General features: G+C 42.0%; 1 protein-coding gene across 5 annotated transcripts in view; it reads left to right on the plus strand.

Annotated features, from left to right (window-relative positions):
• The window catches only part of MAPK10 (mitogen-activated protein kinase 10), a 794,060-nt gene that overhangs the window by 135,645 nt on the left and 631,484 nt on the right, over positions 1–26,931 (plus strand). For 4 of the 5 annotated variants that reach the window (XM_069236167.1, XM_069236182.1, XM_069236175.1 and 1 more), the window contains one exon: positions 5,917–6,042. The gene's annotated coding sequence lies outside the window, so the exon portion shown is untranslated. Of the gene's footprint in view, positions 1–5,915; positions 6,043–26,931 lie in introns of those variants that run through there. The other variant, XM_069236153.1, reaches the window with a different exon arrangement.

Here is a 26,931-nt window from a genome sequence, read left to right on the forward strand (position 1 = left end):
ATAAACCATCAGTTGAAAACCTCCATTTGGCAGTGCAGAGACCCCAGAGTAGCATCTGCAAACAATGTAAATAAATGTATGATGGGGGTCTTGCTATGACGGACGGTCAGTCTTATTATCTGGCAGCCAACTTACTCATAGTTAATGAATGGATATACCGGGCACTAGATGATCCTGTTTATCGAGTGGAGCATTGAATGGTTTCTTGCATTACTTATATGGCAGTTATTTACTGACTGAAGTGCCCCAACTATGTGCACAGTAATCCAGACTTAGAAGTCAGTATTGAAATTGATTCAGTGGAATGACAATTAACGGGGGAGACCTCCTTTTCGATGGGCAATGAATAATGCAGGTTATTACCCGGCAGGGTGTTTGGGGAATGGGACTATTTAGGAATCTCTCAATTAGGCCACATCCTATTGAACAATATTTTGACATCCTTTGACGAAATCAAAAACAAATTTGGTTTAGAAAACTTCCAATTCTTTAAATAACTACACACATGTTATATGTCATACAATCTAACCCTAACTGACATCTCTAAATTTAGGCCCAAAATTATAAAAAGTGGTGCTGCAATGTATGCAGAGCACCTTTTCTTGGACCCTTTAGCACCTCCCTAACGCCAGCATGTGTGTGCCGTATTAAACATATGGCTCACCATGGCGCAGGTTAGGGACATAGCGCCAATATTTTTGGTGCTATTGTTGTACTTTGCAGGATTAGTGGCTAATATTTTGGCGCTGAACCTGAAAAGTACATGGAGGCCCATTATAAATAATGATGGTCCTCCTTTTAACTCCTGCTCTGTGCAGGCGTTACAAAATGCAGCAAATAATGGTGCAGTGGAATCTCTTAGATTCCATTGCACCATTTTTGTGGTCCTCCTAACGGGGGAACGCCCCCACTTGCATACATTATGCCTGGTGCATGCATAATGTGGCGCAAGGGTTTACAAAGTGGCACAATAAAAGCATTGTGCCACTTTGTAAATATGGTGCGGCGAATCTGGCCTTGTTGAGCCACATTAGCATGATAAAAAATAATGCTAATGTGTTGCAAGGAGGCGCTAGGCCCTCTTAAATTTGGGCCTTAGTCGGGTAGCAGCTAAATTAACCATGACAAATTGCCCCCAGAAACAACAGATTTCCATGCGTTATCACTGACTAATAATTAATATGACACTTTTCTCAAGTTCATGATGGGCTGGAAGACTGACCTGGTGCATCTGGAGGGGTACCTGGACCTAGTGGAGGACGAAGAATGGAGATTTGCACTGATGCCCCCAAGAGAGGCTCCCATGGTTCCAACTCATTCAATTCAGATACTTAAATTGGATATGCTACACTCCACAGCGCTAGTGTCTCATACACAAGAGCACAGGTCCAAATTGTCTTTGATGTCTGACTGAAATTGGAGATTCCTTTCACACAACATGGTTATGTAGATGTATAAAGCCCTTTTAGCGTGCTTTTCAGGAAGAAATCTGTGGGATCCTTGGCTTGGCCACCCACTGAAAGCACTGCCATGATGGCCCTTCTAAACATAGTAGAGGATGAGAGGTTCACACACAGGAAAAATATATTTATACGGCTGGGCTAATTACTTGTAAGAGAGCTACTGCACAACACTGGAGGGCACCCGTACCTCCATCAATAGCTGGCAAAAAGACAAGCATGGACAGGTGTTGTACACTTGAAAAGCTGATCTATGACGCCAGGGGATGTCCCGAAAAACATATTAGGATATGGGGAGGATGGGCCGGTATAGGGGTATGAGACTGTTTTGAACTGTAGTATTGTTTATTAGATGGGGAGAGGTACGGCCGAGAAGCATATGAAAGCTGATTTGAAGTTAATTGCCATCATCCTGCTTTTTACAGGAGGGTATCGTAACCGTATAATTATGATGTAAATAAAACTAAATTAAAAATATTTTTTGCTAAAGTTATGTATTTATTGTACTCAAATAAGAAGAATCACAAAAAAACAATAAAGAACTACAAAATCTGTAAAAAACATGTTGTAGGGTGACTTTCATGCAGCATTCCTAGTTTTACAGCTGAAAACACAAAGCTAGTGGTCAGCTCCATGAGGTGTGCTGTTGACAGCTAGGTCGGTTCTAAACTGCTATTTAGCTCTCTCCCATCATGCAAATGGACCTTGCTTGTGCTCTACCTCCGCACCACCTTAGTGCAGTCGGTGGGTGACACCCTTGCATGCCTGAGGCTCTTCTCTGAATTTCCACACGCGTTAAAGGCAGTGACCTCTCCGAGTCTAGTGGTTACCACTGTGCAATCTGCAGTCACTATTTTGAAAGACTTTTTGACAAACCTGACTATCTAGGCTCCTCCAGTCAACCCTAAAATACTTACACTTGAAAGCCTGTCTTCTTTCAGTGATCGCTCAAAAAAGTCCCTCTCATTGGGAGTTTCTTTTTCCCAGTGGCGTTGTACTCTTTCTGCCTGAAGTGCTATATGAAATGTACCACCACGTCCTCCTCAAGCAGGAAGGGATAGAAGCACACACCCTTGCTATTAAAAATGGCTCAGCTTCCAGCATTCATGTTCTTCATGCAGTCATGTAGCTGGGGTTAATTTAGGATACAAGTGAGCACACTATTAGTTCCATAAGGCTTTCTTAGTTGGTGATCAGTATATGAAGATTTGGAGCTTAGGGGAGTGGTTCTCTGTTACAAACTTGATGGATATCCCATCTACCTTATTACAAGCCACACAGTATATAATGCACTTAACATAAGGAGGACTGCATATCCATCAATGTGTGTAAACTTCCAGAACAAGAATTCATACTTGTAAGTATACTTCAAGGTGCCCGCTGCACCTGCACCCTACAATTCAGCAACACACAGGCTACGTGCAGATTAGCAAAACCTTGCCCACTTCTCTTATGCCTTTTTCCAGCAGCAGCCCAAAGGCTATTGATTACTGCCCCCTTGGACATCATCCCAGCATGTTTTCTATTTTATTTCCATACATTATACCTTTTATTCTTTTAGCAAATAAATAGCACCTTTAGCCCAAAATTATTTGGATTGTTCTTCCCAATTTATATCAGAGACAACCAACAACAAAAATTACTAACTTATGCAAAAGCATATTGTGCATGGACAAATTATGCATAGACAAATGGTACATGAAAAACTATGCACTGACAAATGATGCATAGACATATTGTGCTTGGAAAATGATGTGTAGACAAATTGCGCATGAACAATTTGTTCATGGATAGCTGGTGAAGCACACCAATTTGTCTTCTCTTTACTAAAACTCTAATACATTGAGCACCAGGAAACAGCTCTTTCTGCATATAGAATGTGGCTATAGTAGACTGATGGAAAGCTCAGGACAGAATCCAGTACATTGTTTTCCCTGCTATTTATTGGCTGTTGTGCATCATTCTTGGTAAGAAAGCAATGGAGAGTAGAACACTGCAATGCTCATTACAAGTGTGCTTTCAAAGCCTGCAGAGGAGGCCCATTTATTTAATGGCATTGCATTGTTGTTTATTGTTTATAATGCACAACAAATGCCAGAGGCAGCCTCTAGCAGCAACAAATATAGGACGTACATACATCAAGCAATTAGCAAGACAACAAGAATACACAGAGAGATGCAGGATAACTACACAGTAATGATGAGAAGGCAATGCTTAGACAAATTGGAAATCAAGGAAAATGAGCAGGAATAGTAGTAGTTTTTTTTTAGGTCTCGGCTCTGGATGGTGCGCATGTGCTGTCTCGAACCACGACCTGCTGTATCTACATCGTGGGCTTCAGTTGGCCCATAGCCTTCCCATTTTCTCACAACATTGTCACCCCATTTTGCAGTATCCACATTCGTCAAGGGCGTGCGTACTTCATGCCTTTTCCGGTGTTTAGCCCCCCTGAGAGCACCAGCCAACTATTAGCTTATTTATTTATAACTATTTATCTATTTATGTATGCAGCGGCTATTTTTTAGTCATTGTTTCAGGACTACTTTTAAGGGGCGAGCGGAAAGCGCTCCGTCCCGTGTTGTAATCTCTCTTTGGGCTTCTAACAACACCCATGTCACATCAGTCACTTTATCTGGTTTGTGGGCTTGCCTTTTAAAAACTGCCTGCTTTCATTAGTGAAAGTCATGCGTACGTCATGCCTTTTCCAGTGTTAAGCCCTCCTCGAGCGCATCGACCAACTACTGAAAACATACGAGGCTCGATGTTTTCCATCTGGTTTCTGGAATACTTTTCTCTTTATTTCGCAGCGCGATCTCACTGGGCAGCAGTCGAGCGCTTTGCATGACATCGATCTTGTTACATAGGTAATTGCACTTTTGCCGGTTACATAGGTAATTGCACTTTTGCAAGTTACATGGATAATTGCACTTTTGCCAATAGGTTTCACTGCAAGCAAACTTTTATTTACCTTTCTGAATCTGTTTTGCTCTGATGATGGCCATCGGCTTGCTTATGTGAAACTTTCACTTTTCAGTTTATATGGCACGGAAAGTCTGGTTAGTTATGTGAAACTGTTTTACTTTTCATTTTCAATTTATATGGCAAGAAAAGTCCGGTTAGGAGTTTACAATGCTAATAGCTCTAACTCAAGCAAACGCTACACCCATTGCATTGCAAATGCTTGTTTATTTTGTTTTCAATGGGTGATCAGTCCGCCACACATTGAGAGCCCTATTGTTCCTTTCACTTGTTTTGTTTCATATGGCTACTTTCTGCTCATTTCTTGCCCTCTGTGCCTCCATGATCGTTTTCTGCTTGTTTATTGCCCTCTTTTTGTGCCTTTCTGCTCGTTTCCTGCCCTCTGTGCCTTTTTGCTTATTTCTTGCCCTCTGTTTTTGACTTTCTGCCCGTTTTCTGCTCACTTCTTGCCCTATGTTTGTGCCTCTCTGACCAGTTTGTGCTTCTCTGCCCATTTTCTGCTCGTTTCTTGCCTTCTGTTTGTGCCTTTCTGCTTGTTTCTTGCCAACGGGCTGTACCTTTCTGCTCATTTCTTGCCCTCTGTTTGTGACTGTCTGCACATTTTCTGTTTGTTTCTTGCCCTGCTTATACATTTCTGCTTATTTCTTGTTATTAGTATGCTGTGTGTCATATCCCTGTCCCTTGTTGCTTCTTTTCCCTGACACCCACCCACCCCGTCCTTTCTTCTTCACCCCCACCAACCCCTGTCCCTCTTTTATCTCCTCTCCTCCCCTAGCTGCCTTCATTCATGCCTGGATTTTACAACTCTTTCAGTGGCTTTTCAGTGATCTGGGTGACCCCAGAGCACTTACCCCAACAGTGTAACTATCTTTGGGGCGCAAATACAGGCCTGGTCTCGTTGTCCCTCTGCCCCATCTGTGCTGCATCCTCAGCACTGCAACAGTGAAGCACGTGGGCCGCTGGCTTCTCACACCCCCACCTGCCCTCCAGTTCACCACCCCCTCTGCCCTCTCGTTTGCCACCCCCACCCCGTTGCCAAAGGCAATAGGTCACCCATTGCTGAGACCTATTGGCTTTGCCAATGCATGTTCTATTTACTGGCGCTCTAATGATTCAAACTCAAAGTGCGACAGAAGTTCACAAGTTCAAACATTCCTTAATATTCTGTTATTTTATGAAAGTCACGACAGAAATGTTTTTATGTCTTTGTGAAGAAGAGTTCTGCTGTGCTTTGCTATTTAAATGTTTTATGATAGCATTAAAAATCATGAAAAAAAGAAATCACTTTTTTTTTGCAAAAGCAGATACACAATAGATGACTAATTTTAAACAGTTGAACATAATGCAGCGCAGTAAAATGGGGTGCGAAGAACAAGATTAACGATTTTCATCGATAATGTGCCTACACGTTGTAACACAAATTGTTCGCACGTTGGTGGCTTCGCTCTAAACTATTCACTGTCTTTATTTTATTCAGGAGACGATCACGTTTTTACATGGTATGTGAACAGCGCAGAATTTGACGACATATTTTCAGAAACAAGGGTGCAAGTACGACTGAGATTCCTAATCGATACATGTCAAGAGGTTGCACACAAATCTGGTAAGTAGCAGTATGAGCAAATTGACTAATTCTCTGCTTAGTCTATTCATTGACTATTTGCATGTTGTCTCTGGTCATGAGCTGCAGTTAGCTATATAGTTAGGGATGTATCTACAATTGGTGCAGCAGGTGCAGTGGGTCTGGGGCCCATTGACACCTGATAACTGCAGTATTACTTCCCTAGTCAATGGGGGAATTAACCTTGCTACGTTAATGGATAGTCTAACATGCAATGCGACATAAACTGCATTTCGAAAAAGTCAAACACAGAGTTTTCTTAGATTTATTTGTTTTTTGTAATTTTTGTCAGATTTCTAGTGGATCCAACCTGTGTTAGCAGTTTGCCTCACGGTGGATCCTGCATTTTATGGATGACTGTAATACTGTAATGTTAAATTCTACATATAAATATATGGACCAGATTTGCCAATATTATTCTCTGGCCTAAAAACATTGTTAATACTGAAAACAGGGTCTTAAAACTGCCTTAAGCCATGAAAGAAGAGCCCAGTTTACTATGGGTTTTACCTGGCTTAAAAAAAGTCTTTTAACTTTCTTAAGCCAAGACTGTCCTAAAACTGCCTTAAGCCAGAGCAAAGCATTTCATAAATCATGGCCACATTTCCAAGCTTAAGACAGTCCAACAGCTGTATTACATAAGAGAAAACTTCTACAAATCAGGTCCTGTGTTTTGGTATACACCATTAAAACACATAACATACAAACCGAATTCAAATTAATTATGTTTCTGTCAAAACCTCAGAAGATAGGAGATTAGAGGTATAAGGTGAAACATAGTCTTTGCTTGGTACATCAGACCTTACAATGCTCATCATGCAGCTACCTTATCTAAAGTCACACTATAGAATGTTTGCCCAGTATTAGAGGCTACGTCGAATGGTAAAGCTTCTAACCCAAGTTATAAGCCTGAGTTGTAAGCAAAGGCCTATAATGAGGGGAAGGGCCGTTATCAAACAGCAATATCAGAGGGCTATAAGACCATTAGAGTATTCTAACCATCGAAGGTAGAATGTTCTAAATACAAAAAGGGGGAAAAAGAAAGGCAAACATTGTGACTTTGGAGGGAAAGGCCTGTACCACGAATTATTAGCCCTGAACCAACCCATTGTCTTCAGTAGAGCTTTCAACAATCCAATGATCTAATTTCTTATATTACTTTTGATGGCATCACTATTATAATGTATAACTTGAGTGAGAGTCTCCTGAGTTTAACTGAAATGTTATCATCATCATGCTGCCATGGGGGAGTTTTCAGGGCAGAAACAAGGGACACAGATATATCAACATGGGAAATAAAGGCCTTTGTTTAGATGGTGCTCCACAGCAGACATGAGATCTTGCATAACATCTTTCCAAAGCTGAACTACAGCAAATCAAGAGGAGAAAGCTCAATTTTTTATACAAATATGGAGGAATGTTTGGATGAGAAACTGTGAGGCTGGGGTTTGGTTTTGTGTTCTTCTCAATACAGAAGACTGTATTTTGTTCAATGTGTAATGTGAAGGTTAAGCATTGGGCTCAATTGCAACAGGACCATAATTTGTCACGTTGAGTGGCTGGGGACGCAAACTCGGGTGATTTAGGAGGGCTGCGCCACCACTGTTATGCCCTAATGAACCAGTGGTGACCTCCGCTGACCTGTGCTGGGGTGAGTCTCGGTCCCCCAGCATACACTTGGCTTGGAGGAGGGGCCAGGGCTGCAGCTGACGCTTTTAGGCAATGTTGGACTGGCGCAGCACAGTACGCACGCAAGGCACACCCAGGTGAAAAGCGGACCCATCTGCACCCATCCGTGGCCGGATGAAGCTGGGCTCAGCCAACTGTCTTAGCCTTAATATCAGAAGGAGACATTAAGGTATTGTGTAATTGCTATCTTTGTGGGCCTGAAGTATCAGATACCACTTCTGTGCCATCTGGTACCAGTACTACCCATGATGGATTTCTGCATCGTGTTGTGGGCACCATTAGTAAAGTAATCAAGCTAGTAGAGAGGAGATTGTCTCTGTCCTCACCACCACTTTTACAGACATCTATGGTTCAGGAATTGGGGACCTGTGATGGCAAAAATAGGCAGGCATTGAAGTCCATTCCGTCCCTTTCCCCTTCTGTTGCTTCCTTTAATGCTGCCATTAAATCTGCCCTTGTCTGCAACTTGCAGATCAGAGTGGGGGTGAGGGCGGAAATTTAAAAGCCAAGGGAGGGAAAAGGAAAGGATCAGAGGCTGGCACAAAATCTAAAAAGCAATGTCTTATTCCTCCTAAAAGATTGCAAAGTCCTGGTCAAGAGGAGAATATCTTGATTAATCTTGTGGGTCAGGATGGGACTTCAGTCTCAGTGGAGGTCCTGTATTCCCGTATTGTAAACCTTTTTACAGATGCCTTAAAAACCATATTGATACAGCCTGGGAAAACTGAAGATCAACTTTTGACTCTGGCTAATGCTAGAAAAGAGGTTCATTCATTTATTTCTTCTCTGGAAGGTGAGGTAAACCAGGCCCCCGATTACCTACAAGTGACTGAGCAGCAGGTTATAGGTCCCCTATCTATGGATACTGCAGATCCTCCTCAAGGATGTATACAACAAGACAATATTAGTAATTCCAGGTCTATAGATAAGCATAGTGCAAGGGGAGAGAGGGTCTTAGGTCCTGCAGTCCCAGCTCGTCCATCTCAGTTCATTCATTCTCATGGTTGTGAGGATATAATGACTCGCCCCCAGCTCAGTGTACCCACTTAACATAAAGATGTTATTGAACATTTACATTTACCTCTCGAGTGTACCCCTTTTACAATGGTCCTTAAGGAAGTTCCTCCTTTGGCAGAAGACCTAAATGAGAATTGTCAAAATCTTATGAATAAAGCTGCTTATTGGTGTGCGAGGAACGTGGACTGCTATGGTGTAGTGAGTGACAAATGAATCATGGCCTGTAGAGTTCGGTGGATTGGGCATACAGCTAAAGTTATAGAGCGTGAATGTGTAGTTCTAAATTTCAACTATTCCAACTTTGTGTGCTTTCTATTGTTATGCTTGGGGAGCATAAACTTAAATTTTGGTCAAATAAGAGCGTGACCACTAGGCTTTTTTATCCACCACCACCACCAGGGCATTCTTTTAATGAACACCAGAGTAGAACACAGAGTCATCCACATAAACCCCCATCCTTAGCACCATTTGTCCAGCCAAACCGATATGAGGTATTATCAGAGTTAACTGAGAATGATTGACGTTTGGTGCCATTCCCAAAGGAGACCTTATGAGAAGTAATCATTGTAGCAGAGGTTTTAGATGATTGCCACCTTGAAGGGAATGTGGATCCGGGACGTGGGGAAGTGTTTTCTCTGGCTTTCCGTGCAAATCAAATTATTTTAGAACCCATGGATGCAAATGAAGCCCCAGAACTCTGATTTGTCTCTTTCAATATTGTCCTGGAATATTGCAGGAGTTCGCGCACAGTTGAGCAATGAGGAGTGGGTGGACTTTGTTTCCGGTTTTGAAATAATAAGTGTACAGGATACTTGGACTGTGAATGATTTTTATTTAAATGGGTATTGCTCCGATTGTTCCCCAGTAGCCCTTATCACATCAGGGGAGTTTAGCTGTACTTATCTCAGTTAAACTCAATATGATAAAAAACTAAATTGGTATGCTTTTCACCTTGGTACAAACTGCTCTTGTTTTCTAGTTTAAACACTGAAATGTTTTAATTGTAAAGTTTTAGCATAATATTTTTGACCACCGCAATTCACAGGTGGCGGATAACTTACAAGGGGAAATCAGGAGAGTAACCCTATCCAAATAGCCATAATGTATTTTGTGGTTTGGGGATTTTAACTGTGCAATTTGTGATTTTAGAGGTATACATGTATGTGGGGTGCAAAATAAGGATGGCCAACAAATGGTACATTTTACTCATTCGACATATAGAGGGTTATTACAACTTTGGAGGAGGTGTTAATCCATCCCAAAAGTGACGGTAAAGTGACGGATATACCACCAGCCGTATTACGAGTCCATTATATCCTATGGAACTCGTAATACGGCTGGTGGTATATCCGTCACATTTGGCACAGATTAACACCTCCTCCAAAGTTGTAATAACCCCCATAGTGTTAAACTGCATTTTGATTTCTAATGAATTGATCCCACCAAATGATTGTGTTGATGATTCTTCTAATTACTGTCCAACCTTCGCTGGGGGACTTCACACAAGTACAAGCTAAGCTCTAGAAAAACAGCACTCTTGTTTGGGATTTTACAATCTCCCTAAACTGCGCTAGTGACCATAACCCTTTAGTAGTGCATATCAACTTAATTTTAAGATCAGCGACTTAGAAATTTAATGATCTTCCCTTGTGGCATAATCCGAACGAAGGTCTGAGGGTAAAATGGGACAAGATAAATTCACAGGTCCTAAAGCATAAAATTATGAGTGACAATCTTGAGCTAATTAATAGCGGCCTGACTGTAGAGGGTGTTCCCGTTGTGCAAGTACGGGATTTGGAATTGCTTTGTTTGGCTTTTTAATCAGCCGTTTTAGAAAGATACCCTTTTAGTAATGTCCCCTCTGTGTGATGGTTTAATAGTGCTTGTGCAAAAGCTAACAAGGAGTTAAAAAGAGCCCTGCATACCACTTCCCATAATAAAGGGCTAATTAAGGTAGCTAGGGCAAATTATAAAGTGGTTATAACTCAAAGGAAAGCTGAGCTCAGGAAAGAGACATGGTAGGACTTTTTGGTAGTAGGGATACTGAAGGACACAAAAAAAATTGGGATGTGATTAATCGCTCTTTGTTGTTCGAAGTCCCTGCACAAAAAATTGACTCCCTAATTTCAGAGGATGAATAGGTGGCATATTTTTCACGGATCTTTAATCCACCTACTAGAGAATCCTGAGGAAAGGGATTTAGATATGATTCAAAATATGGATCAAGCCATACAGTTTAGTCTGTCTATCGCAATAAATGATGTATCTGATACTATTACTCAGGGTGTTTGCATTAAAACTCCTGGACCTGATAAGGCCCACTTGATCTTTTTAATGATAATCCTAGCTTTTGGGCGCCCCTGTTACCCGACATCTCCAGAGCTTCTTTTATGGGTCCTTTGCTCACATCTTGGAAAGAGGCCACAGTGGCTCCTTTCTTCAACAAGCATTGGCAATGCAACAGGTCTCGCGTTTGCTCATGTTAGAACTGATCGCGTTGTAAACTCCTAACCTGACTTTTCACCTATCGGGCAAAAGTGCATTTATATACATAACCCGAAAAAGTGAAATTAACTATGTAAAATGCTCGACTTCTGCCAAGCGAGATCGCGCTCGTAAATTAGAGAAAAAGAAGTCCACGAGCCCGATGGAAAACAGCGAGCCGCGCATGTTTTCTGTACTTGGTTGCTGCGCTCGAGGAGGGCTAGCCACCGGAAAAGGCATGACCTGTGCATGCCTTCGACTAATGAAAGCAAGCAGATTTTATTAGGCAAGCCCACGAACCAATAAAAAACAGTGACGTGATGTTGACAGGGCTCCGAGCCCTTTTCTAAACACTAAAGAGTCTCGCTGCGATACGCATGCGCGAGCGCATGCAACGCAGGCTCAACCCTAAAAAGAGGGACAGAATAATTCGGCCTGTTACAGGCCAATATCATTAATTGATGCCACAGTAGAGATTTTGGGCGGGGTATTACTGGCTCGACTAGAGGAGTGGGCTTTGGTCAACAATGTGCTTTCCAAATCTCAATTCAGTTTTAGGCGGGGAAGGAGCACGATAGAACAACGCCTTAATCTGCCACTGATTGTCAGCAAGTACACTAAGGGCCTTATAAAGACTTTGGTGGACGGAAAAGCCAGTCTGCCGAAGTCCAGACGGTTAGGGTGCCACCAGTGTAGCAGCCTCCCCGTCGGGCCCATTACAAGTTTCCCGCCGGCCCAGCAGGCGGAAACTCATTTTTGACCTGCTGGGCCAGCGGAAAACAGCCTATAGCATTGTCTACGGCTTATAATAGAGCCGGCAGCAATGCTGTAGTGAACCCTTTGCAATGTTCACTGTCTGCAAAGCAGATGATGAACATTGGTACGGGGCTGGCCAGGGGGACCCTGTACTGCCCATGCCAGGTGCAAGGGCAGTGCAGGGGTCCCCTTGGGGCCCCCTGCACCCTGTCTCTGCCAGCCTTTTCATGCGGTGGTACCGGTATGAAACCGCTGGCGGAGAGGGGGGGTCGTAATCTCCAGGGCAGCGCTGCTTGCAGCACTGCCCTTGCAGATTAGAACCACCAGCACCACCAGGCCGATGTTAAATCGTAATCTGGTGGTGCTGGCAGTCTGACCTCAGCGCTACCGCCCCGGTCGCAATATGGTGCTCATACTGCCACATTGGTCGCTAGACTGCTAGGGTCATAATGAGGCCCTAAGTCCATGAAGAGCTCTTTACCTCTGGCCTTCATGGACTTATTGTGTGCCTTTGATACCATCAGTCATGACATATTGTGGAGGATGATGGGAGACCTGGAGGTGGATGAGCCCTTACTTGTTCTTCTGTGAAGATTACATTTTAACACTATGGTTAAAATATGATCCTGCATTGACGGTGAGATAACACTCAATATTTTTGACTGAGGGAGTCCACAAGGGCTGTATATTGGCCCCTTTTCTGTTCCTTATTTATACAAATAGTTTAGAGGCAACTTTTGGAAAAGAAATTGGACTAGCCGAAGACTGGAAAACATTTTATTTCACCACTCCTCTATGCGGAAGATGATGAGTCTGCAGAAAACTATAGATGCTTGATTTAAAAGTGAATTACAAAAAGTCCTATGTTATGGTCTGTGGTCCCAAGTTAACAAAGTCAAAATCACTCATTGTACAAGGTTATGTAATTGAGAAAGTTCATATTTGTTCCTATCTGGGGATTCTTTTTAACACACAGTTATCTTGGGACCCTCAATTGACTTTAAGAGCACAACAGAAGAACAGAGAGGCAGAGGCCCTCTTTTTTTGTGGCTAAATTGGGCCACAAACCTGTGAAGTAGATGCTAATGCTTTGTAAACAAAATGTCTCTCAGTTGCTACCTATGGGGCAGGAGTGAGGGGACATAGTAGCTGTAATACCCTTCAAACAGTAGAAAACAACTTTAGCAGAAGGCCTTTGATGGATCTAAAGAGTGCTTTTACTCCTTTTTGTCACTCAGAACTGGGGCTGGAGTATGTCTAACTTCGTAGTGGTCTGGCCTCTTTGTTGCTATGGGCTCAATTTGGTTCTCCCAGACTTAGACTTCTCAAGAACCATTATTACAGATTGTTTTGATATGTCCAAGGTTCAGAAGATCCCTTGGTTCAGTACCTGATACAAGCTTTTGGGGAGTTGGGTTTAATCAAGGACTTTGATAATCTGCTCAAAATGCCTCCTCAAGCAAAACTTATAATTAGATCTGAAAACTCATCAAAGGCAAGTTCATTCTATCAGCAGTTACTAAGCCAGCAGAGTTCATTGAGCTGGTAATATTAATTTTTCTAATAATCATCTGCAGTTTTATTTAACCTTGGTTTTTAATTTGCAATATAGTTTTATTTGACTAGGTTTCGCTTGGGCACTGTCCATTTTTTGGTAGCCTTTCCGAGCCAAGGTAGATGGTCCGATAATCTTGTTCCATACCCTTGCAACAATGTGGCTAAACAATCTACAGTGCACTTTATACTGTTCTATGCACTTTATAAAACCTTGAGATCCAAGTTCCTGCTTCCAGTTTTAAAGGCCTACCACCCCTGCTCGTAGAGAGAAAGCTTTAACTACCTGTACTCGCTTGAGACCAGTGATACTTGTTGTACAATTTTAAACTTCATAAGAGGAGCACTCACCCTACGGAAATTGTATGGATAATTTTAGAACATTGAGGTGTCCTTTATACAGTTAGTATTTCCCGTTCATAAAGCATTTGCTTTTGTATATTTTCCCTATATATATGTATTTTGTTTTTTGGTGGGCGTGGATTCTATAAAAATTGCACTTTATGTATTGTAATTGTTGCACATTTTGAGAGATAGGATAGAAAGAACACTTGTGCTCTTTTATTGCATGTTCTTTAATTATATGGGTTACTAAATTGTAGATGTCAAAATAAGTTTTATTTTGTATTTAATGATGAATTGTTGACTCTGTGCTTTTATGTTTTTTTTTTATCGAATCGAATAACGTTTTATGATGAGAATGGTGTGATGTGAAGGTTAAGCATTGGACTCAATTGGAAAAGGTCATAATTCGTCACATTGGGTTGGCCTGGTCGCAATGTCTTATTCATCAATATATTAGCATTTGGTTTTAGTACTGAAGAATTATGGCCAGAGGTTCTTAACACTTCCCTCTGAATCTCTATAGTCAACTGCATTTTCTAATCATAACGCATCCTGCGGATATTTCTATACCTTGCATACAACAGAATAACAGTAATGGAATTGAGGAGGGCGAAAACACTGAATGCACCTGCTGGGATTCAAACATGTGACTTTGGGTTCAAATTCAGGTCTCTGCAGTATGTGCCTTAGTTCACAGCCATTATGCTGGGATATTTGGATTGGCCTTTTGTATGATGCAACCTGTTTGTTGCACCTCTGCCTTGCCAGTACATGTTCAAAAATAGCCCAGATCACATGTCAGTGCACACTAGTGTCTGCAAACCCTCTTTGCTTTCAGAACCAATCTCTGACAAGAGGGCCAATGAGTCGTGCTCTCAGATTCTCTTATAGTTCCCACTACAAGAGCGAGGAGGCCAAAGTTTCTTGTCTGCTGGGTAGTTTACATTAAGGGTCGTTGAGATAAATTCCATAATGCGTTTATTTTAGGCAAAGTTGAAACTATATATGTGATATGGATTTATGTAAAAGGTTCATGTTGCTCGAACTTTGGCATACAATGCACTGGAGCACTTAACATATGTTCATCAATATAAGCCTTCCAAAATGCACCATCAATATTCAGAGGTAGCTTTTGTAAACCGGTAGTGCATGACTAATACGGTTCAACAGTTTTAATGTTTTTCAAGATGTGACTTAATTTATAAAAAGTATGATAAAGTGCAAAAGTTGATGGCAGCATAATTCCCATCAAGGCATTAAAAACAGTGAAATTGCAGATTCCAGTTATCTTGTATTTGAAAGTTGGTAGTACTGTGGAATTTGCAGCTTGATCATTGTGTTAATAGTCATTGAGATCACTATGTATTTAATTTATATAGTTTATATCACAATCAGAATGGTCTCATGCACCCAAATAGCTGTTTCTATGTCATTCATAAGTACTCACTCTACTGGGCTCAGAGAAATGCAAGACTGGCTCAAACTTGTTGGTAGTGAAACATACTAAAAGAATGGGGCCCAATTCACAAAGGTAAACTTAGACGTTTGGCCTACACTTGGGGCAGACGTAAAGATACAACTCGCAAATGCCCTTTGTTAATTCCCAAAAATGGTAAACGTAGACGTTTGGTCTAAGTTTAGGCCAAACGTCTAAGTTTACCTTTGTGAATCGGGCCCATGTTTCTTGGGGGGATGGTTCTTGGCTGACTGGGCTACTTAACAGTTTTGCGAACAGTCCCTGAAGCAGATCGCATTCTCAAGATGGAAGTGGCTTTGTAAAAAATGCATTTTCATATGGAAAAACATTTAATTGGATTGTTTCCCTACATTGTTAACTAGTGATGGGTGACAAATGTTTGAAGAATCATGAAACCTGTATTTAAAAAAAACATGAAAGAGAACTCTGCAACCCACATTTGAAGAAAAAGGGTACCTTGCACAGACCACTCTCTGGCAAAGCTCCATCAATGATTGTAGTCAAGAATATTGAGTACGGAACATTGTGATACTTCAATATTGTAGCCAAAATATTGAGGACCCAAATTTGCAAATGTAATTGCAGATTGTGAAGTATAGATTTACTAATCTTAACTCTACATGTCATATCTTGTCAATATATATGTTGTCAAGGTATATATAGGTGGATTTAGGTATTGAAAATCTATATTTATGTACCTGTATAAATTTCTCTCCCTTATATACGATATGAACATATAACAATATTCCCAACTTGATATTCCACAACCTGATAGATGTCGGGAACACCACCTCCTCCTTAGCTTTCAAACTCCTTCTGTAAACATGCTTATTGAGAAACATTTTCATGGACCTGAATAGGTCCCTTTCTTCCTGTATGCTCTCCCTACTCTCTCTTACTCCTCCTCTAACCATTACAGCTTGCCCTCACTGTCCATGAATGATGCTCAGTTTCATGATATAACTGCTTCCTTTACAGCTGTACACTATTTATTTGCAATTACACTTCCCCTGGTTACTTCTCCCGTTGCACTTGGCAATGTCCGGATGACATCCTTTGAGACTGGATTCTTCATACTTTGACAACGTCTTGCCTTTTTATGATGGCCTTCTTTTTCGTATCGCATAGATTCATAGTATTTTGCGCTTAGCTAGCAATTGTCAGATAATTCTTGTATTTTGCTTTCAGAAATCCGAGCATCTGTGTTTCTTTGTTATCCAAAATTATGATTACTGCACAAATGCTAATTTTAGTGTTTCTCCTGTTCATGTTGTTGCAATACTTTAACCAACACCCACCAAATTGTTACATTTACTGCATCTTTGTAACTGTTATTGCAAACACCTGGACACCGCTCTGAAACTGATTTCACCAAGCCCCTCGTCAGCTAATATTATTCAAATACTATTGTGGAGTTCTCTGAAATACCGACAGATGAAGTCTGTGCTATGTAGAACAATAGGGAAGTAAACAAAAAATAAAGGAGGGAAGAGAGATGTAATCACTTTAAACTTTGGGAAACTCCAGTGCCTGAAGACGCTCTGTGAAATCTACAGTAAGTAGGAGAGGCATCCGTTTTTTCAATAACAAAAGATAGCACCAGCTGAACATGGACGTCGAATCACCAAAATGCTAAAGGTAGCAGAAGTGACATCACATGTCCTTTGACCCTAATAACATCACAGGAAGTAATGGCATATGACTGTTGACCTGCTGTCACCCTCCCCTTTGCTGTCACTTTTCTCAACCCTATATTTTTTTATTAACACTCTCGTCTCTCTTGCTCATCTGTTGCTGTCTCTTACTCACTTCTTCTCCTCCTCCTCTATCTCAGCTGAGTCTCTCTCTCTCTGTTCTTATAATATTTGAGTGTATTTCCCTTTCTCACTTGACTTTATCCCCTGTCTCTTTTACACGATCAACTGTGTTCCACCTCTATTACTGTCTGCCTCTTTCTCACCTTCTGCCCTCCACACCTCTCCCTCTGCTGTTTTTTCTAATCTGGAGCAGTAGGAGGCACATTGATGCCTTCTACAGCCACGGTCAGATGCACTTGTAAACTAAGTAATTGTTTTACAAGTGCGTTTGCTTGGATCTGGCTACTGTTTAGTTTCCATGCCTCCTCATTCACACAATGGAGCTGAGGAGCGCGGAAAGCGCATAAGACACACGAGCCTTGTTTAACTTTGTTACAACCTGTGTGGCCAGGGGTTGCAAGGACAATGCCAAGGGTCGCAGTAGGACAAATGCGACCCCTGGCAATCCCTAAATGACGACCATGCAGTTGAAGCTCCCCAAGTATCTTGGCTGTGGTTTCTCTCCACTTAGAAGGCAAGTCCTCTGGATTCTAATGTGTTAGCAGTGGAGGCTGAACACTCTTTGACCTATTCAGCTGATCAGCTTTCAGCATTTAGACATCTGCCAGGAGGAACTGCAATAGCTGTTGCAAAAATCCATACTCCTGAGTAGGTATACAACTATTTTGCCATTTACTAACCACTAAGTCAAAATAATAGCCCACTGATCCATTTCATGACAATCAGTCTCTTGTTAGAAGCAGTTCATTAGGAGATGTGGCCATATCCGATTTGTTTTTTAATCACATCGACCACAGTGCTAAGACACTTTCTAATTCACAGTTTGATTATTCAATCTGTTTTGTGATTAAATGTCCATTAAGTAATTAATAGAATGACTCCACACCAAGGCTATCCAAGACGTTAATAAAAAGTACAGCGTTCTGTTGAATGTCTCATGAAGTTTCAGTTGAAATTTGTGTTAAATAAGAAAATAAAAATAATATATATGTTAAACTTCTAAGCTGACATGATATCCCACCGAGCACTGTAACATTGCAGCAGGGCAGTGTTAATTTAGGGTACTGAAGGCACACAAGTACAAGGTCGCGTTTATTTTATCTTTGTCAAGTGGTTAGGTGGCCTTTCTTCTATAGAGCCTCATTCAGCAATAATAAACAAGCATTTACAATGCAACAGGTCTCGCGTTTGCTCATGTTAGAGCTAATCGCGTTGTAAACTCCTAACCCGACTTTTCACCTATCGGGCAAAAGTGCATTTATGTACTTAACCCGAAAAAGTGAAATCAACTATGTAAAGCGCTTGACTTCTGCCAAGCGAGATCGCGCTCGTAAATTAGAGAAAAAGAAGTCCACGAGCCCGATGGAAAACAGCGAGCCTCGCATGTTTTCTGTACTTGGTCGCTGCGCTCGAGGAGGGCCACGAGCCCGATGGAAAACAGCGAGGCTCGCATGTTTTCTGTACTTGGTCACGGCGCTCGAGGAGGGCTAGCCACTGGAAAAGTCATGACGTATGCGTGCCTTCGACTAATGAAAGCAAGCAGATTTTATTAGGCAAGCCCACGAACCAATAAAAAACACTGACGTGAAGTTGACAGGGCTCCGAGCCCTTTTCCAAATACTATAGCGTCTCGCTGCGATACGCATGCGCGAGCGCATGCAACGCAGGCTCGACCCTAAAAAGGACCATAGAGGTTGCCTTCATGTTGGGGAAGGTTGTGGAAAAAGAGAGAAGTTAACAGAATTCAATTCAAGCCTCCTTGCCTCCATTCCCAGCAGGCCCTGAAATTTGTTAATAAAATTCTCTCTGAGAAGCCACTCTCTCCTATATGGAGGTGATGTTTTAATGTCATCAGGCAGGGCAATGGAGGCAGCAAACTAAGGGCCTGGTTTAGATGGGGGCTAAAAACCTGTCCGCTGCCGCAACAGTCCGCCCACTGTATTTAGATGTTCGTGGTACCATAGACGAAAGCCTGCATTCTGCCGTCTCTGCCAAGAAATACCACACACGTTGACCCAGGAGAGGGAATAGTGGATGCCAGCGAGACCCCAGCCACCCTTTCCTCCTTGCAGATTTGGATGTGCCTTGCCACCAAGAATAAATGGCATTCTGGCCTCCACTTTTAAATTGGCGGATTGGGGAAAAAGGGGTGAAAACTACCCTTTTTTACCTGATTCCACCTCTGTCTTCAACTGGACACAACTGGACAAAACCTACCAGAGAAAACATGACCCCCCTCCCCCATTGCTGGACTTGAAGGTAGGGATGCTGCATTGCCAAGGTACATTGGAGGGGCACTACACAGGAGGTAGGGACCACTGCAGGCATATACATGTCACAGTATTTTTTTTAAATCACTGAGATATGTATATGTCTGGGAGAAAATTGTGTCACACATGGCTGGGGACACACCAGCACAACATGCATATTGCACAAAACTGTCACCGTGGATGTCATTAAAGTCACATTCTTCTTCTGTCTCAGCAAAACCTTTTAGACACTTCACAGATCCAGCAGCTAAAACTACAAGCTTTGTTCCAATTTTGCTAGTTGTGTCATCATCCTTAAGAATGAGTGCCTCGAACATTGGGCTTCTCTGGGTCACGTATCTTGTACAGGATATCAAGGGGGATTAAGTGTCTTTTCTCGACTGTTCAATAACTTATCCAGAACTCTGACAGTCCTTGACTTATGACCATTGCAACAAATCTAAGAAGCACAATAATAACACCTGTGTCAGTACAATGACTTGACTGGAACAGCCCACTCAACACGTGTCACAACATGAGGGTCAGTTTCCTCCAATTTGCTGTTAAGTTCTTGAACAATATGGTTCGTACCTTTTTTATATATCTCTGGAGGCACCATATCCTCATTGACAATCATTCCAGTTGCAATGCTTTGAAATTCAGGGGCATATTTATACTCTGTTTGCACCGAATTAGTGTCATTTTATTTACTCTAATTCGGTGCAAACTTAACTCCATATTTATACTTTGGTGCTAGACACGTCTAGCGCCAAATATATGGAGTTAAAGTCATTTTTTTGATGTGGAAACCTACCTTCCCTTAATGAGATGCAAGGTAGGCAGTCCCGTACAAAAAATGACTCTATGGCCTTAACAAAATATTTATACTCCCATGCAAAAATGGTGCACGGGAGGGAGGTGGGGTAAAAAAATGGTGCAAGCTTGCTTTGCCCCATTTTGTAACGCCTGGGTCAGGGCAGGTTTTTATGGGACCTGTGGACCTATTTCCATGGTGAAACACCATGGAATAAGCCCACAGGTGCCCTCCCCATGTCCCAGGGACACCCCCACCCACACCAGAGGGACAGCAGAGGATGGGGGACCCCATCCCAGGTAAGTACATGTAAGATTTTTTTTTTTAAGTGCCATGTTGCCCTGAAATGGGCCCCCATACATAGCACAGGGTGCAATGGTCATGCCCAGGGGACCCTGGTCTCCTATGCTGGGCATTGGGGTGGTGGGCATGACTCCTGTCTTTTCTAAGACAGGATACATGTGGTATGGATGGTTTTGCATCAGAAAATGACTCTAGGCAGGTTAGAGTCTTTTTTTTTTTTACTCTAACCTGCCTAACGTCATTTTTTGGTGCAAAACCACCTTCTTCCATTCCGCCAGCCCCACCCGACTAACGTCATTATTTTTTTACACTCGTCTACCCTTTGCACCGGCTTGCACCTTTCCATAAATATGGTGCCCGGCTGGTGCACAGAAATGGTGCAAGCCGGTGCTAAACTTTTTGGTGCAAAACTGCGTTAGAGCATTTTTTCACCAAAAAGTATAAATCAGGGCCTCAGTGTTCACTGAAGCATCAGCAATGTTTTAGTGAGTTAACATTTCCAAGTTAATCTTTTTCAATGTTGATGACCAGAACAAGTTGCACAAGTATAGGTGGGACATTTTTGATGCAGCAAGGTCAGTTGTTCCACTTGTAGACTTTCATATGATTATCTAATAGTCTTTGACAGATAGTTCAAGATAACTCTCAGAGACAATGTGCAGTTCTTGCAAGGTGCACACTGACTTTGATATCTGTAGAACAGTCTGAACGACCCCTCCGAAGTTTTGCATGGATGAAATCTTGACCATTTGCAATTGTGACATATAGTCCACAACAACAACAGTTTTCAATGAGAACACCTTTTCAAATTGAAAGTCTTCGAGTGAAAGGTTTTTATTTTGTGCTGTAGTACGGGTTTGTGCTTCAATTGTTTGGTTGCAGCATCTCCATCAAATAATGGATTTGCTGGAAGAAGATCATGGACTGAATGTCCTTGATAAATTCACCCCTTTGCTACATCCATCTCTCTATGTGCTTGAGAATTTTGTTTTTTTGTGACCTGTTTTGTAGTGACTGGTTGGACGAAGATCTTATTATCACAATTAAAGCATGGAAGTTCAGCTTTAGTAATCACTTCCAACAGCTTTTTTACTTTCAGCACATATCTCTCCTGCTTCAGTTCTGCATATTGTTTTGATCCATGTTCTGGGCATCCAGTAGACATGTCTGTATATAATTATCCACATATTGTTTGGTCAAAAAGTTGTGTAGTCGCACAGGTTCAGTCATTTCAAAGAGGTTTCCTTGCTGCTGCAGGAAATGAAGAAGGCTGTCAACATGTTTATTAAAATGTTACCCTCCCTTTCCCAGGGGTTTGTGGTGAGGAACAGTTTCACAATGGTCTTTTAATTTTGAATTTGTCATCTCTCTGAAAACATTGCAAATAGAAAGGACTTCATGGTAAAGTAGCTGTCTTTGAGCAATATATTTATTTTTATGTGTCTGACCAACAATTATCTTGGAGCTTTTCTGTGATCTCTAGATCGTCTGTTCCAGTTTTATATCTGGAGCTGCATAATTGAACCTTCCCTCTCTGTCTTTCACCACAAAATGTCTTAGAATTAATTTTCTGTAGAGGTATGGTTTTTCACCTCTATCTTCTTCACTCTTTCCAAATACCAGGACCCATATCTCAGGTAGTTTATGCAATCAAACTCACAAAACACACTAATCAGTGACTCCACAGTCTTCACATGCAGCTCAGAATCCCTTTCCCAATCAGCAGTTCTGTTTTTTCTTCACATTCTTTAACAAACTCTACAAACTTGGGGGCATATTTATGGAAAGTGGCGCTGGACCAAGTGCAGCACCACTTTCCCTGTGCCCCTTAGCGCCCCCCTACTGCCACCATGTGCACGCCATATTTAAAATATGGTACACCATGGCGCAGGGTAGGGGGCAATAGCGTAATTCTATGTGATGCTATTGATGTACTCCTTCAGAGTGCATAGGAGCCCATTATAAATATTGGAAGCTCCCTTTTAACGCCTGCCATAAGCAGGCGTTAAAAGTGCCGAAAAAAATGGCGCACAGAAATTTAATTTTTTTCAGCCCCCTTAATGGGGGAACACCCCCTTACATAAATTATGCCTGGCGCAGGCATAATGTGGCGCAAGGGTTTACAAAGTAAACATGGCGCGTGGGAAATGCCACCTTAACGTCACATTTATGTCAAAATAAATGCCACAAATGTGGCGCAAGTTGGCGCTAGGGGCTCATAAATATGCCCCTTGGTTTTCGGGTTTTCTGATTTTGAACTGAATGTATTGAAAATTGCCTGGCTTTGCATTGTGTCTTTTGAATGAAGTGCACCCTGTGCCTTCTTCACTTCTGAGATGAGATATGCAAAACCCATTTGTCGTTCTTGTTCCAGAAAGCATTCCAACGGAATGATTCTACAGCTTCAGATATGATGAGCACACCTTGTAACAATTAACATAATGAGTTCTGCTCAGTACTGACTGGACAGTTTTGCTTCTAAAGATTCGAGCCTCAGTAAGTGCATCATCTATGCCACATCGACTGAGATAACTTCCTGCACACCCAACTCAAATTTCTTCATGTGGAAAACACCTTTTTATGGATAAAGATCATCAAATTCTACCGGATTGCTCATGAAAATGTCAGCTACAATACAGAAAACACCTTCATCGCAGAAATTGGCAAGAAAGGATGGTCTTCAAGCTAAGCATGCACATTTTTTAAAATTTTCAGAGCTAAGTATGCTTTTGTGTAGTTTGTGGCTGGAGATGGTATTACAGGTAAAAACCTAACCTTAGTCAGAGGGATGGTATTCTGGGAGATCAGAGCATGAATTCCAGCTCACAGAGGAACTGACTTTTCTTCATCCTTCAGTCCACACTGAATTAGCAATACTATAAATTCAGTTAAGTCAGCTTTGCGGACCATGGCATCAGGTAGAAGAAGATCGGTGTCCTTAGCCACTTTGAAACTTTTTGGTAGACTGGGACATGTTGAGGCTTGTAGTAATTTTGCACACGTTAGCAAGGTAGTTGGGTTATAAGTTTGCAGCTTCATTTGTTTATGCATTCAGTTGACACAGCTTGTTTTCCAGCAACTATGTCATTTATACAGTCTTGAAAAATCACCATGGCACTATCATGTGTATCTGGATGTTACAGACAAAGAAGAGCTGTCTTCAAAATCAAAACTATCAATAGCAGCAAATGTAACCCTTTCCTGGTAAACTGACTTGGAAGTGGTGTGCTGTGGGATTCACAAGATTCCTGCTCTGTACTATGTCATTATAACTTGTTGACACACCAATCCTATTCATTGAAGTGATTAGCCCTCTACTTTTGCACTTGGCATAGATTGCTTGGGCAGTCATCACGTGTAGTGATGGTTTCTTTTTGCCATGGTGTACTTCATAAAACATGATTTGGGAAAGACACTACGGCCCTCATTCTAACCCCGGCGGTCTCAGACCGCCGGGGCCAGGGTCGGCGGGAGCACCGCCGACAGACCGGCGGTGCCCCGCAGGGCATTCTGACCGCGGCGGTTTGGCCGCGGTCAGAAAGGGTAAACCGGCGGTCTCCCGCCGGTTTACCGCTGCCCTTAGAATCCCCCATGGCGGCGCAGCTTGCTGCGCCGCCATGGGGGATTCTGACACCCCCTACCGCCATCCTGTTCCTGGCGGTTCGCCCGCCAGGAACAGGATGGCGGTAGGGGGTGCCGCGGGGCCCCTGGGGGCCCCTGCCGTGCCCATGCCAATGGCATGGGCACAGCAGGGGCCCCCGTAAGAGGGCCCCACAAAGTATTTCAGTGTCTGCCTAGCAGACACTGAAATACGCGACGGGTGCAACTGCACCCGTCGCACCTTCCCACTCCGCCGGCTCAATTCTGAGCCGGCATCTTAGTAGGAAGGTTGATTTGCCCTGGGCTGGCGGGCGGCCTTTTGGCGGCCGCCCGCCAGCCCAGGGCAAATCCCAAAATACCCTCAGCGGTCTTTCGACCGCGGAGCGGTATTTTGGTGGGGGAACTTCGGCGGGCGGCCTCCGCCGCCCGCCGAAGTTAGAATCACCCCCTACATTTGTATAGCATAAGCCTGTCGGTTCAAGGGATTGTCTTCTACTTCTTCAATTCTTCACTTATATCTTCAAAATCATCATCAATGTTGTTGGCTTCTTTTCCGAACTTAAGAACTTTAGTTTGTAACAGTTTTGCTTTGCTGATACTAAACAATGATGTAAAAAGCAGTAAGACAACATCAGGCATTCTTGTTGACTCCCATGATTTGCAGAGCTCTGGGTCATCACAAAACCTGTCATTAAGTCCAAAATCTAAATCTTTTGAGACGTTTCTTAAAATGGTTCCTGCTGATTTTACAGCATCCTGTGATCTTATTTTGGCAGCAAGAACTTTAGGAGTCAAATCAGCTGAGACCACCATAAGTGGCTCAGCCTTTTTGTTAGACTGAAAAAAATGAATTCTGTCATTGTACATTCTCACCAGACAAATCTTAATTTCAATTTTTGTGGATCATTACAGCTTCATTAATGTTGAGCACTATTTTGCTGATTTCACTGAGTTTGAACCCATAGCCAGCACTCAAGAGAGGCTTTCAAACTTCCTTTGCTTTTTCAAAAAGTGCAAACTTAACTGAAGGCTGGTGGTTATGTTGCTGCTGCGTGCTCTTTATACATTCATATTTTCTAATGTATGCATTCATGCAGTTCAGGTAGGCATAAAAATCCGCTGCACATAACTTCACCTCACTGTTTAGATCAGCTAACCAGCTGAAAACTTCATTTTGGGAAACTAGCTGCAAATAAAAACATGTTTGCCCTTTGAGATTCACATACTCTGTACTTTGTTCTTTCATCAATCCCTTTAGTCTTTGTTCTGGCTAAACCATAGATAACATAATGATGATCCTCTGCTTTCTGATCAGTTGTTGGAGGTGGAAGAGGGGTAGCCATTGATCTTCTAAGTGGATGGGCATTGTGTTTGGTTGTTATCACTTTCTCAGAAGACTCAGATTCTTGTTGTGATTCACTGTTTTTTGCTATTTTTTCAGGCTTTTCCCTTGTCTATGACTTGTAGCACTTGTTGTTACAATGATAAAACATTTGCTCCTCTTCACCCATCGGTTTCAAAATTTTGTGAACTTCATCTTGCTATATTTCAGCAGCATCTTGAACTCTATTCTGCCCAGCCGCAGTTGATGTTAGCTTTTTTTCAGATTAGTTTGGCAAATGGCAAATTTTTCTTTTGAAGGAGTCCTCTGATTTTGTAGTTAGCAACACTCTGGCAGGAGGTAAAAGTCCTCTCTTACTTCTTGCTTTGCTCATGTTTATAAATTTGAATCAACAGAAAACCTGAAACAAAAACAATATTAAAACAAATTAACAATATGATGGCAAAAACACAACATTATAGAGCCACCGTTTTGGAAAATGTGGGAAGGGTTGCTCTGAGGAGTTATTTTCTGTCTCTATAAGACTACTTGACCCCAAAAACCTATATTTTGACACTAAAATGAAGTATATAGGTCTCACAGTTCCTGAAATATTACATCATCACTGCCACACATCCACCATTTTTAAAAATGTAGTCCAGAAAAAATTGGCCCAGATTAGCAATGTCTACCCATGCTAAATAACTTCTCTGATGATACATAAACACAAATAAAAACTGAGAATCTCTGGACAACACTTTTTCAATGGGGGTATCTCAAGGGGCCAGGACTAATGTGTTTATTGATGCTTTCTGGATGATAAACATTTTCCTCCAATTTATTTCAGTGGTCCTTGGCACGCTTACCTCAACCTGAGCCACTGCTTCAAAAAGCTAGTTCCTATGGCTAGATATTGTTTTACTACGCTGACCTCTAGCTGTAACGGAGCTTGAGAAGAGGAGCAAGGCAAACAACACACTGCACAACAAGCATTGCATTGTGTCAAGCCTAACCACCTAGTGTGCATAACTAAGTGACCTGAATACAGAAAGAGAAAGCTGGTAAAATGTTGCTTTTATTATCTTCAGCATTGGAGCCAAGGAAGTGATAGCCATTTTCTAAATGAGAATTTGAAAGCTTAAATAGGAGTCTTCAATTTTGTTCCTATTTAAGCAAATACTGATGGTTCCCCTCTACCCCCAGATGGAAAATCATATTTCAGACATTATATTGTTCTGCTTGTTCTAATTTCATGGTCTCAATCCATAAAGACCACATTTTTATCTATTGACTTCCTAATCTTGTTATTTCAGTTCTTTCCACATTCAAAGACAGGTGGTCCAGTCACTAGCTGTTGATTAAAACCAGTGCTTGTTTTGGTCTAACTTAAAAGTATCATCTAGGAACTGTAAAGTTTGCTCTGCTTTACCACCTAACCCAGAACT

This window comes from Pleurodeles waltl, chromosome 1_2 (genome assembly GCF_031143425.1).
Source record: "Pleurodeles waltl isolate 20211129_DDA chromosome 1_2, aPleWal1.hap1.20221129, whole genome shotgun sequence".
NCBI lineage: Eukaryota > Metazoa > Chordata > Amphibia > Caudata > Salamandridae > Pleurodeles > Pleurodeles waltl.